We start from the raw sequence: 17,549 nt of genomic DNA on the forward strand, positions 1-17,549 counted from the left end.
AAATTAAAAATGTTTGTACATCAAAAAGATACTATCAGGAAAATAAAAAACTACCCATAGATTAGAACAAAGTTATATTTGTGAATTATATGTTATAGGGTCTAGTATCCAGAATATATAAAGAACACTTACAACTCAAGAAGAAAAAACAGATAACCCAATTTAAAAATAAACAAAGCTCCCCAAGAAAGATCTACAGACAGTCATTAACCACATCAGGAGATGCTCAACATCATTAGTCATCAAGGAAACGCAAATAAAATCTACACTGAGATGCCACTTCACACCCACTAGAATGACTTTAATGGAAAAAATGAGAAATAACAAATGTTGGTGAAGATGTGGAGAAACTGGTACCCTCAACACTGCTGGTGGTAAAGTAAAATGGGACAGCTGCTGTGGAAAAGTTTGGCAGTTTCTCAAAAGTTAAACATAGATTTAGCATATGACACAGCAATTCAACTCTTTGGTATTGAAAACATATATATTTCAATATATTTATTTCATATTCAATATACTTAACATATTTAATTACCTTGCATTCAATTCTCTTATATTCTCTTATGTTTCATTTCTTATTGGGTTCAAAGCATATCCACAAAAATCTTGTACAAAAACGTTCATGCAGTATTATTCATGATATTCCAAAAAGTGGAAATAAACCAAATGTTTTTCAACTGATGAATGCATAAATAAAATGTGATGTATTTATATAATGGAATATTATTCAGGTATAAAAAAAACCTTAAAAGCATTATGCTAAATGAAAGAGCCAGACACAAAAGGTCACACATTGTTAAATGACATTCACATAAACTGTCTAAAATAGGCAAATTCACAGAGACAGAAAGTATATTAGTGGTTGTCAGGGTATGCTGGAGCGGGGAACTGGGAGTGCCTGCTAACAGTGTTGTTTTTCTTTTTGGGGTGAAGAAAATTTCCTGGAATTAAATCCTGATGATAATTGTACAACCTTATAAATATACCAAGAACTACTGACTGACATATTTTTAAATGGTTAATGTTATGTGAATTTTATCTCAATTTTTTAAAGTGCAAAAAAACCAGTGAAATTCAAGTTATAGCCACAATGTATACCACTGCACTTTCCCAAGGATAGTTAAATAAAAGGACTGGTAATAACAAATACCTCAATAATATGGATTTCTGGGAACTCCCATACATTGCTGGTGGGAGGGTAAATTTGTTCAAATCCTAGAAAAATTCTTTATCAGAATGCACTAATCACCTATATACACATACATATGGAGGTATTGGCATGGAGAGATATCAGGAACATAATATGTGAACAAAAGCTGGCTGCAGTACAATGCCACTTCCAAAAAATTTGACAGATGAAACAGTATCATATTAGACGCATATGTAAGTATGTAAAGGACAAAACTCGTGGATTCAAGGCTATATGTTAGAACTGTGGTTACCCTTGAGGAATGAAAGAGGGAAATAATAGAGTTGGTGAGGCTGTTTTCAAAAGAAGGAAAAAAGATAAAAAGAAAATCTTCCTATTTTAATAAAATCAGTTTTAATTGCACAGTGTAGCAGTGTTCTTTCATTTTTCAGTTTAATGGAGTAAACTGAAATCAGAGGCAAAAGCAAATTTCCACTGCTAATAAGTCTCACAAGGCAAACTAAGGTCATGTCTTTCAATAACTTGATCAACACAAGCAGATGAATAGACCAGCTGTGCCTGGGGTGAGGGAAAAGCAGCTGGCGGAGAGATGTGAGAAACTGGAAGGACCCTGAAAAACACCAGTGTGAATATATAATATGTTGCTGAATGAACAAGATAACTCCTAGGCAAGAATTTGCAAATCTAGGTAAATATTGTTACAATATGTGCCCTTTGATTTTAAAAAGAAAGTCACATTGTTCAGAAAATAAATCTATTTGTCAATCCCATAACTCCAGATCTATTTGTCAGAATAGAGAATAGGCCTTTTAACTGTCTGGTTCTAATTTTTTCTGTCTGCTGGACTTCCTTGTTTCTCTTACTGAAGGCATCACAAGAGATATCTAATAAACCTAAAAATATATTGTTATACTTTACTAGCTCTCTGTGCCCCCAAGACCTCCTTACAGAACCAGTTATCATGTGATTGCAATAACACATTTCTGTGAAGGCAAGTTGGGACCCACCAAGGCCAAAGGATTTGCCGGCAGTAGGGAGATGAAAAAACAATTCCAATTTCTCACTCATCTCTCTCTCTCTCTCTCTCTCTGTCTCTGTCTCTCTCTCTTTTTACATCATCAGAATTCCTGTGAAATTCTAAAAAAATAAAAAGTGTATTCCCTCGGACTTCAATCATTACCAAGAAAAGTTAAAAGATCCCATTTATGACAATGGTTACTAAATGGAGGTGAAAATTTAATGTTATGAGATATTATTAATCATATATACACTCCTACTGTTTAAAGTTAAAATGGGAACTCATAAAATTTCTGCCAAAGAAAATAGCATTGGCATAATTGATGTTTTCACACCTATGCCACTGTATGAATGTCCTTCTGTAATTGCTGTATTATAAAATATTTACAAGAACTAAAGAACTTAGTTAATTCATAAATGTCTGCAGAAATGCAAAACAAGTTGGTCTTTCACATCTGTAAGAAGATCTTGAGAATTGTCTGGGAATAATCTTTATTCAACTGGATTCAGCCTATAAATCAGGCCAATCTCTTATTATCATTTTTGTCTCCCCTTCAAAGGGCCTTGGCCAAGACCTAATGAACTCATATCATCTCAGCCTGTTAAAGACTTCCTTTTTGGGATCAATCTTGGTTATAATGATTCAAAATTAGGTTATTCACTTCTTTAAGAGTAAAAACTCCCTAGAGCCATCTATAGTCTTTAATGTATTAACTGAGCATGCCATCTAGATTACATTTACTACTGTGGAATTATCTTCCTGTAATATGCCCATAGAACTCATTTTTTGGTAATCTTCTCTTTTCCATCTGCATTCTCTGTCTTGATGATCTCTTCACATACAAATGGTATTAAATATCATCTCTAACCTAGTAAACTCAAAATTTGTATCTCCATCCTAGAATTCTCTTCTGAACTTATTTAGTTATCCAACTGCCTTCATTTGGATGGGACATCTGAAATTTAGCATTTCTATGACTGAGCTCCTAATGTTCTCCTTGGGTTACTCTACCTTTCACTTTCCCAGTCTCAGTTGGCTTCATCATTGAAATTGTTCAGAACAGAAATTTTGGAGTTCTTTTGGACTCCTCTTTCTCACACATCTTACCTCTAAAATGCCAGGAAAATCTATTGACACTACCACTAAAATATATCCTAAATCTGACTGCTTCTCATCACCTCTGCTGTTGCTTAATTTGTCCAAGCCACTGTTTATCTCTGGGTTGGATTTCTGCAACTTGCTTCCTACTGTATCCTCTAGCGTCTATCCTTTTCCACTAACAGTCTTTTTTTATACAGCAGTCAGAGTGGACCTTTTTAGTATCTAAGCCACGTGACGTTAGTTCTTTCAAAATGCTGCAACATTTTCCCATTTCACCTGGGGCAAAGCCAAAGTCTTACAAAGAGTCACAGGGTCCTCTTTATCAGGCCTCTCTTTACTTCTCTTATTCATGTCCTACTTCTGCCTTCTGATGCTCCTGTCAGCATACTCTGGAACATTTTCTCTGATTGTTTCCAATACCTGGTTCTTTCCCACAAGTGTTCATTAGATTAATCCCTCACTCTTTAAATTCTTTGCTCAAATTTCATCTTCTTGATGAGGTCTACTTTACTCACCCTATTTAACTTTACAACTTGCACCCTGAGCAGTACAGCTAGTCTTCCTTTCCCAGAATTATGCTTTTTTCCCCATTGCTTTCATCGTTGCCTCAAATACTGCATAATCCAATTATTTGTTACATTAAATATTTATTGGCTGTCATTTCTTCTAGAATGTAATATTCTCAAGAGAAGTTAATGTTACCCATTTCATTCATTGATGCACCCCTAAGTGACTAGAATAGTACCTAGCACATAGTAGGGATTCAGCAAATACGTTTATTAGATTGCCTTTCATTATTGCCTTTAAATTATTGACACATTACATCATGAGTGAAATTCAAAAACATTATATTCAATGAAAGAAGCTATGCACAAGAAACCACATTATGTAAATCCATTTCCATGAATCATGCTGAAAAGACAAGTACATAGAAAGAATGTAGATTAGTGGGGCTTGTGATGGGAATGAGGAGTAATTATGCATGAGGGATCTTACTGGGGTAGCGGGGTGGATAAAAGATTCCAAAACTAAGTTGTGGTGATGGCTGCACCACTACATTTGATAAGATTTCAAAAAAATCATTAAATTGTACACTTGAAGTGGGTGAATTTTATGACATGTGGAATATACCTCAAAGAAGTTTTGAAAAAGTCTAGTCAATGGCTCCAATTTATTTTTACAACATAGTTCATATTCCTTCAAGTAATTGAGAAAGCCCTTGGCTTTCTGGCCTTATTCTACACCTTTTCCACTAGTGTTTTTATTTTTTTAGTGTATGGTCCTCTTTAACCACTTAGCCTTCTTAAGAGTCATTCTCTTTGCTAGATATACTCTTCTCATTCCCGTTTCCCTCATCATCTGTTCTTATTTTGCTAAAATTGCAGGTCTCTGCTTGGATGTTACTTCCTCTTGCATCAATACCTCAAGACTTCAAATACCTAACATGGTTATTACAACATAGGAGATGCTTAGCAAATTATTTGCTGAACAAATGAATGACTGAATATATGATTGTTATTTTAAAAGGATACTTTGTGTATAAAGCTGCTTTGATGACATAGATATAAATTATGTTTGAATGTGCAAAACTGAAATTCTACCTAGTAGATGGTTACAAAATTTGCTATGATTTTAGCTATTATTTTCTTCCAGAAAGATGTTGCATTGTGGTAAACATATTTATATACAGTACTAATTAACAATCAAATACGTGACACTTCCTTTGCATTGCTCCTTTTTTGACAAGGCTTTTTTATTGAGAATGAAGTTGTCTAAATTCAAAAAGCTTACCTTACATATCATGACTTAAGATTATCTGACTGTGAACTTAAAAACAATATAATTTGAAGCATTAGCTCAACTATTGCTTTAGACTTTATTCATCTAACCCTGCAGTCATGGTCATTAATTCAATGACTAGAAAGCTATTGTACAACAAAATTTACAGAGAATAAATGGGTTATTCATTCAATTTGTCAAAAATACTATCTCTTGGCTGGGTGCCATGACTCACACTTGTAATACCAGCACTTTGGGAGGCTGAAATGGGAGATCACTTGAGGCCAAGAGTTTGAGACTAGCTGGGCAGCATAGGAAGATGCTCACCTCCACCAAAAAAATAATAGCCAGGCATGGTGGTGCATACCTATAGGTCCTAGCTACCTGGGAGGTGGAGGCAGAGGCATCACTTGAGCCTAGGAGTTCAAGGCTGCAGTGAGCTATGACCCCTTCACTCCAGCCTGGGCAACAGTGGGAGACCCCATCTCTTTAAAAAATACTGTCTCTTCATACTTACAATGGAATACAAAAAAGAGAAATAGTAATAGTAAAACCAAATGGAATATTGTTCTTTCCTTTCTTAAGCCTTTTATTTCTCTATCTTAGAATGTATAAAGCTCTCATGCTGAAGTTTCAGAAGCACAAAAGTCTTAATCTTGTGATCACATTACATGATCTTTAAATGGTAGAGTTCCTCTGCAATGAGTCATAGACATTATTCCTTCTCATTTTCCTTACACACTGTTGATACTTCTCATACACTGTAAAATTTCTATTCTTAAGCCATGCCATGTATTCCTGAAACTTCAGTTCTATTTGAATATACCCATGACTGGAAACCAATCTAGGTGAGAATACCTTGAGCTGCAGACCTTTTCATGTAGCATCCTACTTAGTATATCTAATTAGATGCCTCATTTAAGATAGGGATCTTCAATTCAAATGTTCAGAGTTCAACTCCTGACCTCCCACTAATGAAAATAATTCCTCCTCCAGAATATTTTATGTCAGGAAATGGGACCTTAAGCCAACACATGGTTGTCATCTGAAGCGTAGGAGTCATCTTTTACATTTTCCTCTTTTCCATTATCTAATTCATTACTGTGACCATTAGTAGGTGGATTCTTCCTCTAAAATGATAGTGAATCTGATTACTCTCTCCATCTCTCCAGCCACTACCAATCATTACCATAGTTAAAATCTTCATATTTCACCTGCAATTCTACCCACTTCCCCTCATGCCTAGCTTGAATTTATGTTCACACAATAGCCTGCCTAAATTCTATTTATCTTTTGAGTTAATCTTTGATGCCACTGCTGCAAGGAACTATTCCCTAACTCTCCAAAGTAGATTGTTTCCTCATGTTACACATTCTATTTTCCTATCATTATCCTTCATATTGACATTCACAGTTTCATTAAATATTTGTGTAATGATTTACATTGCAAAAACACAAAAAAATAGTTCACCAGTGGTCATTAATATCCAGTGTATATTTGGCACTGAGTGAATATTTGTAGAATAAAAAAGAAATAAATAGATCTGTAGATGGAGTCTACCTTTGGCATTGTCCTTAAAAATAACTTTCCCAGTATACAATATTGAATTCTACTTTTACTGCCTTTATGATATCTTTAATTCTTTAACAGGAAATATATTTTGATATGTTATTTAAAATTGTGACTTGACCCTACTGATTTTTTTCAAATAAAAAGTATTTGTTCAAAAACTGAATTTTTACTCTCTAATTTCCCCTGCCAGCATCAATCTCACATTTTACAGTTATTTTAGTGTTCATATTTTAAAGACATTTTTGTTCTGTTCTCTGGTGCCCATAATACATCACTTGGAATATTACAGCTTTAGAATATATTCTAATGTCTGATATAGCAAACTTATATTCATTTGTCAACTTTTTTCAAAATTTTCACATATGTATGCTTTCACATAAAATTCTAAAATTATATCATAAAATTTAAAATTATGAGAATTTTCTGAATGTTGCATTTAAATTTATAGTTTAAATTAAGGGATATATTTCTGTTTAGTGTATAAAATATTCATTTGGAGAAACATATCTCTTCACTTATTCAAGGTTTCTCTCATGCTTTTGTATAATTTTGAAGGCTTACTGCTGTAAGCCTCAAATATTTATTTTATTTTATTTTTTTATTTTAAAGAGACAGGGTTTCACCATGTTGTCCAGGCCATTCTTGAACTCCTGGACCCAAGCAATCTGCCTTCCGTGGCCTCCCAAAGTGCTGGGATTACAGATGTGAACCACCGTGTCTGGCCTAAGGATTTCTTTTCATGTGTATTCCTAAATGTTGGCCATTATACTATTAAATTATTATTGTTATATCAGAAAATGATTGGATTTTCTACAATTATTTTTTGACTAGTAAACTTACTGAACTGCCATAATTTCTAACAGCATTTCAGTTGATTCTTTTGTCTTTGTAATATGGAGTCATCAGTAAATAATTACAATTTTTCCTAACTTTTACCAATATTTTTACCACCTGTGACTATATCAGATGTTGTATTAGCTATCATTTCTGGAATGATGATACATAGTTGTGAAAGGAGGCAGCCTTTGTTTATTTCTCTTTAGAGAAGAGACTTCTAGGCACCTCCCAAACCCTAGTTTCTTTTCCTTCTCGGTACCCAGCTAGACAACGTTTTCCATTCCCTTTTGCACCAAGGTGGGACCATAGAAGTGGATGGGATGTGGGCAGAGGTAATGTACACCACTCCCAAGCCTGTTCCCTAGGAACTTCTCAAGTAATCATCCTTACTTTCTCTGTTCCCATTTGAAGCTAGAGGCCAAAAGTTCTGATTCCTTGGTGAATTTTGAGGCCAAAATAAAAAAGAGAGTGAATCTTGAGTCAACACTTAGAGGAGAGCTGCTCAGCAGAACTGCCAGAACAAGAACTCATATAGAAAAGTAGTGTGAGCAACTTTTATCGAATAAACCACTAAGATTTGGGAGCTGTAACAGCAATGACCATATCCCAATTATTTCACCATTTTAATCAAAATTGATACTAAACTGAACTCCTAAACAAAATCTCGATTGTTCATTTGAAATAGCTAGGATTTTCTAAACCACTCTTTAATTCTTGTTGCATCAATAACTTTATAAATCTAAAATCAACCTGAAGATCTATGAAATAACTTTTTGAAATATATCAAGATTATCATATAATTTTTAAACTGTCTTATTCTGTAATAAATTATATCCATAGATTATCCAACGTCCAATCATACCGGGCTTTTAGAATAAAACTTTCCTGGCCATTCTGAACAATTACTTTAATATATTGCTGAATTCAGTTTTCTAAATATCATTTTTGATTTCGATTTTCAAATTTTCAATGATATTGACCTATTGTTCTTAATTTTTCCATGTTTCTTTTCCTTCCTCTATATATTTTTAAGGCATTTCTATTAGGTTTTCTCAGCATTATATATGCTCTGTACACTTCTTCAGATAAACATTTTTTCTATTTTCTGCAGATCATTTAAAATAGGTTATAAACATGAATTCCTTGAAGGTTTGAAAGAATTTTACATTAAAGTCATCCTGACTCAATGTTTTATGTGGGCATGGAGTGGTAGGTATTTGGCAACAGCCTTAGTTTCTCCTATAGTCACTTTGCTATTAAAATACTCTACCTTTTCAGGCAATTTTAGACATTTGTGATTCCACTAAAATATTTGCTTATTTACAAATTCTAATTATTTTTCTTTTCCTTCAATTTCTGAATTTATGACCAGAAAGCAAAGCAATTCCATTGCCAGTTCTCTATGATGTACACAAAATTATTAAAAACAACACATTCTGAACTAAATCATGTTTAGACTTCTTCCTAAATGAGACAATTATAAATAGTATTTATTTGGGCATTCCTCATAACAACTTGACTCCTACTCTCCCTTTCTCATTCCTTAAGGTAAGGCAATAATAAAAAGAACATGAAAATCTTCCCAATCACTGTGGAAGCAGAAAACAACTCATTACGTTTCATATGAATGTGAGAGAATTGTTGTCAACACAGCAGTGCCAAATCTGAAAGCCAAATACTCATCAGCTGAGGAGATGCTTAGTAAATATTTGTTGAAGAAGTAAACGAATTGGGGCCAAAATCGCTATTCCTGCAGTCTCTTGAATATATTTCTACAGGCTGTTTGAAAATTAGCAAAAAAAAAAAAGTAGTTTTAGTTTGATACATTTCAAAATATATTAAAAAATGACAATGCATGGTTCTTTATATAATATGCAAGTTCTATAATAGATCAGTTCCCATGGTGAAGTCCACTTTAACTCTATCCCAAACCTAAGATTTGTTAAACAAAAATTTATTTGCTTAAAAATTCTCGGGCCGGGCACAGTGGCTGACGCCTATAATCCCAGCACTTTGGGAGGCCAAGGCAGGCGGATCACTAGGTCGGGAGATCGAGACTATCCTGGTTAACACGGTGAAACCCCACCTCTACTAAAAATACAAAGAATTAGCTGGGCGCAGTGGAGGGCACCTGTAGTCCCAGCTACTTGGGAGGCTGAGGCAGGAGAATGGCGTGAACCCGGGAGGCGGAGCTTGCAGTGAGCTGAGATGGGCCACTGAACTCCAGCCTGGGCAACAGAGTGAGACTTCGTCTCATAAAAAACAAATAAATAAAAAATGATTAAAAAATAAAAATAAAAATAAATTATCTAAAATCTGAAGCTAGTGATCTCTTTATATAATTTGGGAAAACAATACCTTATTTAAACATAGCTTGGAAAATTAAATGATTAAAGATATCAACATGAAGAATAAAGCACAAATCTTCAAAGCTTTTTAGGAATATAAGCTTTTCAATCACACCATTCCATCATTTAACACCTGTGAGGTAAGCAGATGGTGACAATTTTATGTAAGAAAATGTCATATTTGTAGCACAAAGAAGCTTATTGTTTCCATATGTTCTGCCAAGGGCATGCCTTTGTAATATTTCAAATGTGTACTTATTCTGATTGGGATCATAGCAGTGAAAAAATAGTGCTTCTACGGCTGCCTGTTGATTTACCGTGTGGCCCCATTCCAATTGCTCTCATTATCATCTCTCAACCTAAAAGCAAGAGGTGCCTTCTATTGACCAAAGGTAGTGGACTGATACGACCTTTCTTCCATAGATTGAAGCAAACCAAGGCAACTTCTTGTCTTTATGTAAGGGAGGCAATTCTCAACCTAACAGGGTCAAAGAGTTCTAACTTCTTTCTTCACAAAGAGAAAAAGAGAAAGAGAATTTGCCAGATATATATACAAGTTAATGGCAAATTTTAATATATGGTGCTGCAATAGCGAGATCACACCTGGTCCTTGTCTTTTTGAAAAAAATGTGCAATACATTTTCTATTGTAAATTTCTTGGTTCTCTCTGTTGAAAAGGTAAAGTACTACTCCAGTGCCTACCTAGTAAATTTATGGGTCTAGTTATTTTTTTCAAAACTCTAAAATTTTTCCGAAATACACGTGTTGTCAAAACAATTCCCTAAATTTGATGAGTAATTTAGGCAAGAACAACAAATAGACTTTGGAAATACGTGAACACGAAAAGCAGTGATGAGAAAAGTATGTTAGACAGTATATGATTTTGGCTTGAATCTGTGGATGTTTGTGCAGCAGGTAAAAGATACTGCAATCTGTATTTATATTGGTCATGAGTGAAAAGGATAGTTTACAGATTCTTTGTTAGTGTTCATTGCTGGATAAGTACATCTACATGCAGGATTCGTTAGTTTAATTACAAATTAAAATAATTCTTATGTGACAATTTTCTTGAGGTGTAGAGAGTTCTGAAAATCATTTACTCTTTTTTTTTCCTTCTGAAGAATTGGAGTAAATTTCTGCAGAAGCTTTTATATGAGTAATTTTTAGATAAAGTTACACTAAAAAATCTCATGAGAATCGACCAACTACACAAATCTGGAGTCTACCATAGTAGCTAAATTTTTGACTTGTTCTAAGTAAACATTTGAGCTCTTAATTTCACCCATTAATAACAAAACCACATGTGTGTGGACAGTTGTTTCGAATATTTCTTTATCTGCTTTTCTAAGATTTTGCTGACATTTCAGAAAGCAAGTGTCATTTTGGGAATTTTCTTTTTTGTCAAGACAGTTTTGAGGCAAAAAGCAAAGCCACTGCACCTCTTTATTGATTTCTTCATGTCTGAATTCAAAATGCCAATAGTTTCATTGATATGTGTGATTATTTTGAAAAGACGGCCATTATGGAACAGTTTTAGACTTACAGATAGTTTTCAAAGATGATATGTGGAATTCTCATATAACTTCTCCTATATCTCATATATCACTGACTTTCCCCCAATGTAGACATCTTACATATCCGCAGTACATTTCTCAAAATTATGAAAATGTCATTGATACAATACTATTGGTTAAACTACAGACTGCATTTGGATTTCATCGGTTTTCCTGTAATGTCCCTTTTCTGTTCCAGGATCTTATCCAGGTACCACATTGCATTTACTCACCATATCTCCTTTTTCTTCTTTGAATTGTAACCTTTTCAACCCTTTCCTTTTTTGTGTGATTTCTGAGTGTTTTGAAGAGTACTAGTCAGGTATTTTGTAGAATGTCTCTGTATTTGAGTTTGTCTGATGTTTTCTTATGATTACATAGTATTATGGTTTAGAGGAAAAACACCACAGGAGTAAAGTGCCCCTCTCTTTACATCATAGGAAAGGGTACTTGGGTAGCTAATATCAACATGACTTATTGCTGGTGGTGTTAACCCTGATCACTTAGGTGTTAAGGTGATGTCTGCCAAGTTTCTCCACTGTTAAATTAGTATTTTTCCCTTTCCATATTCTATTATTTGGAAGTAAGTCGTTAATTCCAGCTCACACTCAGGAAGGGGGGAATTAAGCTTTACACCCAGAAATGAAAATTATTGAAATGTATTGTTTGAAATTCTTCTGTAAGAATGATTTTCCCGGGGGGAGAGGGGAGGGACAGCATTAGGAGATATATCTAATGCTAAATGACGAGTTAATGGGTGCAGCAAAACAACATGGCACATGGATACATATGTAACAAACCTGCACATTGTGCACATGTACCCTAAAACCTAAAGTATAATAATAAAAAAAAGAATGATTTTCCCCTCCCCACCCCATTTATTTATTTGTTCAATAATTTACTTATAGGCTGGGTGTGGTGGCTCACGCCTGTAATCCCAGCGCTTTGGGAGGCCGAGGCAGGCGGATCACAACAAGGTCAGGAGATCGAGACCATCTTGGCTAACACGGAAGAAACCCTGTCACTACTAAAAATACAAAAAATTAGCCGGGCTTGGTGGCAGGCACCTGTAGTCCCAGCTACTCGGGAGGCTGAGGCAGGAGAATGGCATGAACCCAGGAGGTGGAGATTGCAGTGAGCCGAGATCACGCCACTGCACTCCAGCCTGGGCGACAGAGCAAGACTCCGTCTCAAAAAAAAAATAATAATAATAATAATAATAATAATAATAATAATTTACTTATAACAATTGTGTAATTGTGCATATTGATTTTAATTTTTTGGTCTAATTCTTTGGCTCCAATACTATTATTATTCATTTGTTGCTAAAATCGTTCTAGCTTTGGCCATTAGAAGCTCTTTCAGGTTGGCTCCTATGTTCTGACATGCTCCCATCCATATTTTGTGTGGTGGTGGTTGTTTTGTAATTTTCTGTCAAAACAAATGCTTCAAGTTCATCATACATTTAATATTTTCTAGTCTTTAATATGTCAATCCTCCAAGATGCCCTGGTTCGTTTCATCGGATTATGTCATTTGGAAAAAAAAGCTGTAATTTAAGACATTTTAAAATAAACATTTTACTTCAGAACAGTGTTAGATTTACAAAAAGAAAATGTGATGATAGTACAAAGAGTTCCTATATACCCTGTACATAGTTTCCTGTATTATTAACAAATTATATTTATTATAATTAATGAACAAATATTGCTACATTAGGATTAACTAAAGTCTGTACTTAATCAATTTCCTGAGTTATCTAGTGTTCTTTTTCTGTTCCAGGGTCACATCTGAGATAATTACTTTACATTTAGCATCATGTCTTCGTAGGCTCCTATGAAGGCTGCAACAGTTTTTCAGGCTTTTGTTATTTTCGATGACCTTGACAGGTTTTAGGAGTACTGGGTCAGATGTTTTGCGGGATGTCTCTTTTAAAGATTTGTCTGATATTTTCCTATTGATTATCCTGGGGTGATATGATTTTGAAAAGAAGACCACAGAGGTGGGGTGCCATTTTCATCACATCTTATCAAGGGCACATGGGCTCAACGTGATTTGTCATTGTTGATGTTGGCCTAGATCACGTGGCTGAGGCAGAATTTGTCAGGTTTCTCCAGGTTAAAGCTACTCTTCCTATACTTCTTTCCATGCTGTCGTCTTTGGAAGATAGATACTGTCTGCAGCCCACACTTAAGAAGTGGAAAGTTGTATTCTACCTCCTTGAGGGCAGAGTATCTACATGAATTATTTGTAATTTTTCTGCATGTGATATTTGTCTAATATCTAATTTGTCAAATATAATCTAATTTGTCTAATATAATAAATGTCTCCCTCATTTATTTATTTATTCAAACATTTATATGAGTATGGACTTGCGGATATTTATTTTATAAATTGATTCTATCCACATCTATGTTATTTATTTTCTTTCTCAAATTATTCTGGCTTTGGATAACAAAAAAATGATTTTTACTGTATTTCAGGAATAATTTCATATACACTTGGAGTTTATGCCTCCTGAAACAAATTATCCTCAGTAACAATTTACTGCTTGATTGTGCCTTTTTATAAGCCAGGCACAGCAGTAAATACTTTAAACATATTTTTAATCCCCGAAACACTGCAAGGAATCTCAAAGATGTGTAAACAGGGGCCCGGATTACTTATCTCTAACATTTTGTAGATATGTCTAGTTGCACCCAGTTGTTTGAGACATGTTCCAAAGCTAGATGCGAAAAGTAAAATAGACTAGGTGTCATAGATTCCTGTGTCTGAAACTAAACTAATAGTTGGGAAATTTCACATCAATTGTCTTGTTAATGTTGTCAATTTTTAAATTTGAAGTAGTAACTTAAATTTTATGCAAATTACTGTGTCATGATTGTCTATATCAGATACAGGCATTAAACTTAAATATCATGGGTATGAAAATTAGCTTAAAAAGTGGAAAAGAAATTTGATATAAAGTCTCAAGCTTCACCATCCTTCATAGTGAATAATTTTTTCAGATCATGCATATGTTTCAAATGTCTTGTTAGACTTTCCACACAAGTGAAAACTATGCTTATAATTATGTGAACTAGACTCTGCCTCTTTGATAAAAACAGAATATTTTTATACAGTTTTAATATACACTAAATTTTTCCAGGGATACAACTACTACATAAAATGAGGAAAGGTTTTGGTTACAACTTAACAAAGCATTGTTTACGTTTTTAGTGATGTTTTTGTGTGAATTGATAGCTTGTTTCTTTTTGCTGCTGATTAGTATCCCAAACCACTGAATTTTAACTTGAATATTTAATAGTTAATATGGCATCCTCATTATAATAGCAAGGAAAAAGGAAAGGAAAGTAATTTATAATAAAACTGCATTTCTGAGGCCGGGCGCTGTGGCTCACGCCTGTAATCCCAGCACTTTGGAAGGCCGAGGCGGTCGGATTACGAGGTCAGGAGATCGAGACCATCCTGGCTAACATGATGAAACCCCGACTCTACTAAAAATACAAAAAATTATCCGGGCATGGTGGCGGGCGCCTGTAGTCCCAGCTACTCAGGAGGCTGAGGCAGGAGAATGGCGTGAACACGGGAGGCGGAGCTTGCAGTGAGCTGAGATCGCGCCACTGTAGTCCAGCCTGGGCGACAGAGCAAGACTCCGTCTTAAAACACACAAACAAACAACAAAAAAAAAAAAACGCATTTCTGTTATTTAATACTCTGAATTGACTACACTAGGAGAAAAAATGAAGTGTTTCGATGATTGTTGAACATATTTATAATAAAACATTTGGGATGAAGAGAATAACAACAATCAGAAGAAAAGTGAAAGTGTCAGAAAAAGTATTAACAAAGCAAAGTAATTTGTATGTAACAAGAGAAAAATGAAAATAATTGGGGTAAGACTATTGTTCCAAGAAAATTAATAGCTGCTGAAGGGGAGAAACAAGGAAGTATAATATTCTTGCAAATATACTGGACTTTATTTTCAAATTTAAGCATCAAATTCTTGACATTATGTTATGAGACAAGCTTTTGATAGCAAATATTTTTCTATCTAAAATTACAACATGTGTCAAGGCAATCATTCAGTCTTTAGTTCTTAAAAATAACCTAAACACTGTATATTCAGTATTTGATAGGAAACAGACATTAGGTTGGAACAAAGATAAAATGATAAAAGAGTCTATGTTTTAAACCTCTAGGGACCAGATTAGAGAAAGATTAAAAAATAGTGCACAACACAAAAATGTGTCTTAAATATACAGTTGTAGCAAAATATATTACTTACCATTGTGCTATATTTCAGATATTTAGTATGATAATGATATGAAACATTTTAAAACATTTATTAGCCTCATTAATGAAATTTCATGAGATCCCTGGATTTAATATTTCATTCACATGATGGAAAGAGTCTCCAGTCACCTCTGTTATCCATATACAGTTGATTTCATCCATTTTGCTGTAGCTGCAGTACATCTGTGAAAAACTCGTCAGCTACTATAAAAATAAAGATGCTACTTTTTTTCCAAAGTGTGTATATGAAAGCCTTCACTAGATTCAAATGTTTGATAATTCAACTTTGCTCTCAAGGGTATCTTTTAGCTCAATTAACGCTTTCTGTAAAAGTTGGCTAGTATGTTCCAACTCTATTTCAAATTAATTAATATCCTAACCTCCTATTTCAGTTCATATGGATCTTTAAGTACAAAGATAATATTTTTTAGTAGCCTCCACATGAGAACATACTATTTACTAACCAACATTTATAAATTTATCACATCTAATTTTCTAAAAAACCCTATACAAATTCTAGGTCAGACAGACATTTTTAAAGTAACAAGTTTATTGATAAACCAGTGGTAATTTTCTTCACTTTAAGAAAATCTGCATATCATTACACATTTAAAAGAAACTATTGATATATTTTAATACATAAAAACCTTTGTCAAACAATTTTACATATTCATTCTGTTTTTTAATTAAATCAAAATTCTATAATATCAAATATTGAACAAAATATCATAACAGAGGCACAGAAATTATATAATTTGTATTTCCCTCCATCCTAAGACGTCCTAATAATGTCTTGGATTATTATAATATTAAATTTTCTCCAGCAGTATGGGGCTCATTACAATTTGTTATTTGTGCTGTTCTATCATTGTCAACTAGAACTTTCTTCTTTTAATGAGATTTTTCAAAATACTCCACTCAGTGTGTTTACAATTTTCAAACTTTTCATTAAAAATCTTAAAAGTGCCGTATATATTTTTTGCCAACTTTAAAACTTTTTTTTTGTAGAATGTTTAATCTTGACAGGTTTCTTTGTGAAGATTAAAAAGTAACAGAAAAAAAGTAACGATTTTAAAACTTAGCTCACAATGAACTGTGAACCTTCATTTGTGAGCTAAGTTTTAAAGTCTACTCTCAAACATTCAATTACATATTCTTATCACATTTTTTATATTTAACAATTGAAAATTATGGCCAAAGACATATTTTAGGCATATATACACACATACACACACGGAGAGCATCTGTATTTCTTTCTTCTTGTTTCTTTATCTCTCTTTTTTGTTTAGTTTTGGTTTTTAGAAACAAAGTCACAAATAGTAAGTTTCTTAAATCAGATTTAAAAGATGAATTAACATGCAGATATATTAAATGTAGCTGCTTGAAGAAAATGTTTTTACATCTGGAAGGAAGAGCATGTTTTGTTTAGGAAAATACCTCAGGAGCTCACTTGGAATAAGGACGTTCACTGCTGTCTAGCATCCTTGGCCACTAGCCACACTAGGCCAAGAGCTGCTTCTCCACCTCACAACCAAACGATGAAGGTAAATAATACCCCACACCACAAACCCTAACAAATTTCTAAAATAGTCCTCTAGGGGGCGCCAGCTCTCCTGCTATTTTAGATCATGGCTGGGGAAAATAAAGGGATTTTACAAAACAAGACATCGTTGTTCTTAGAAGTTCTTTATTTATTTGACTTGGGGCAGTCACTTTGCCCATCTTTCCTCCAGCTTCTGGTCTTCTGCTGTAATGCACGGGCTGTCTCTTATCACTCTCTCAGTTCCTTACCTATTATGCAACACATGGCACACTTCTAATCTGGCAGTTCAGGTTTCTTTGTGGACTAAATCCTCACGGCTACTGCAATACCTCCTCCAAAGTAGTCTGCGAAAG

The sequence above is a fragment of the Symphalangus syndactylus genome, chromosome 7 (genome assembly GCF_028878055.3).
Source record: "Symphalangus syndactylus isolate Jambi chromosome 7, NHGRI_mSymSyn1-v2.1_pri, whole genome shotgun sequence".
NCBI lineage: Eukaryota > Metazoa > Chordata > Mammalia > Primates > Hylobatidae > Symphalangus > Symphalangus syndactylus.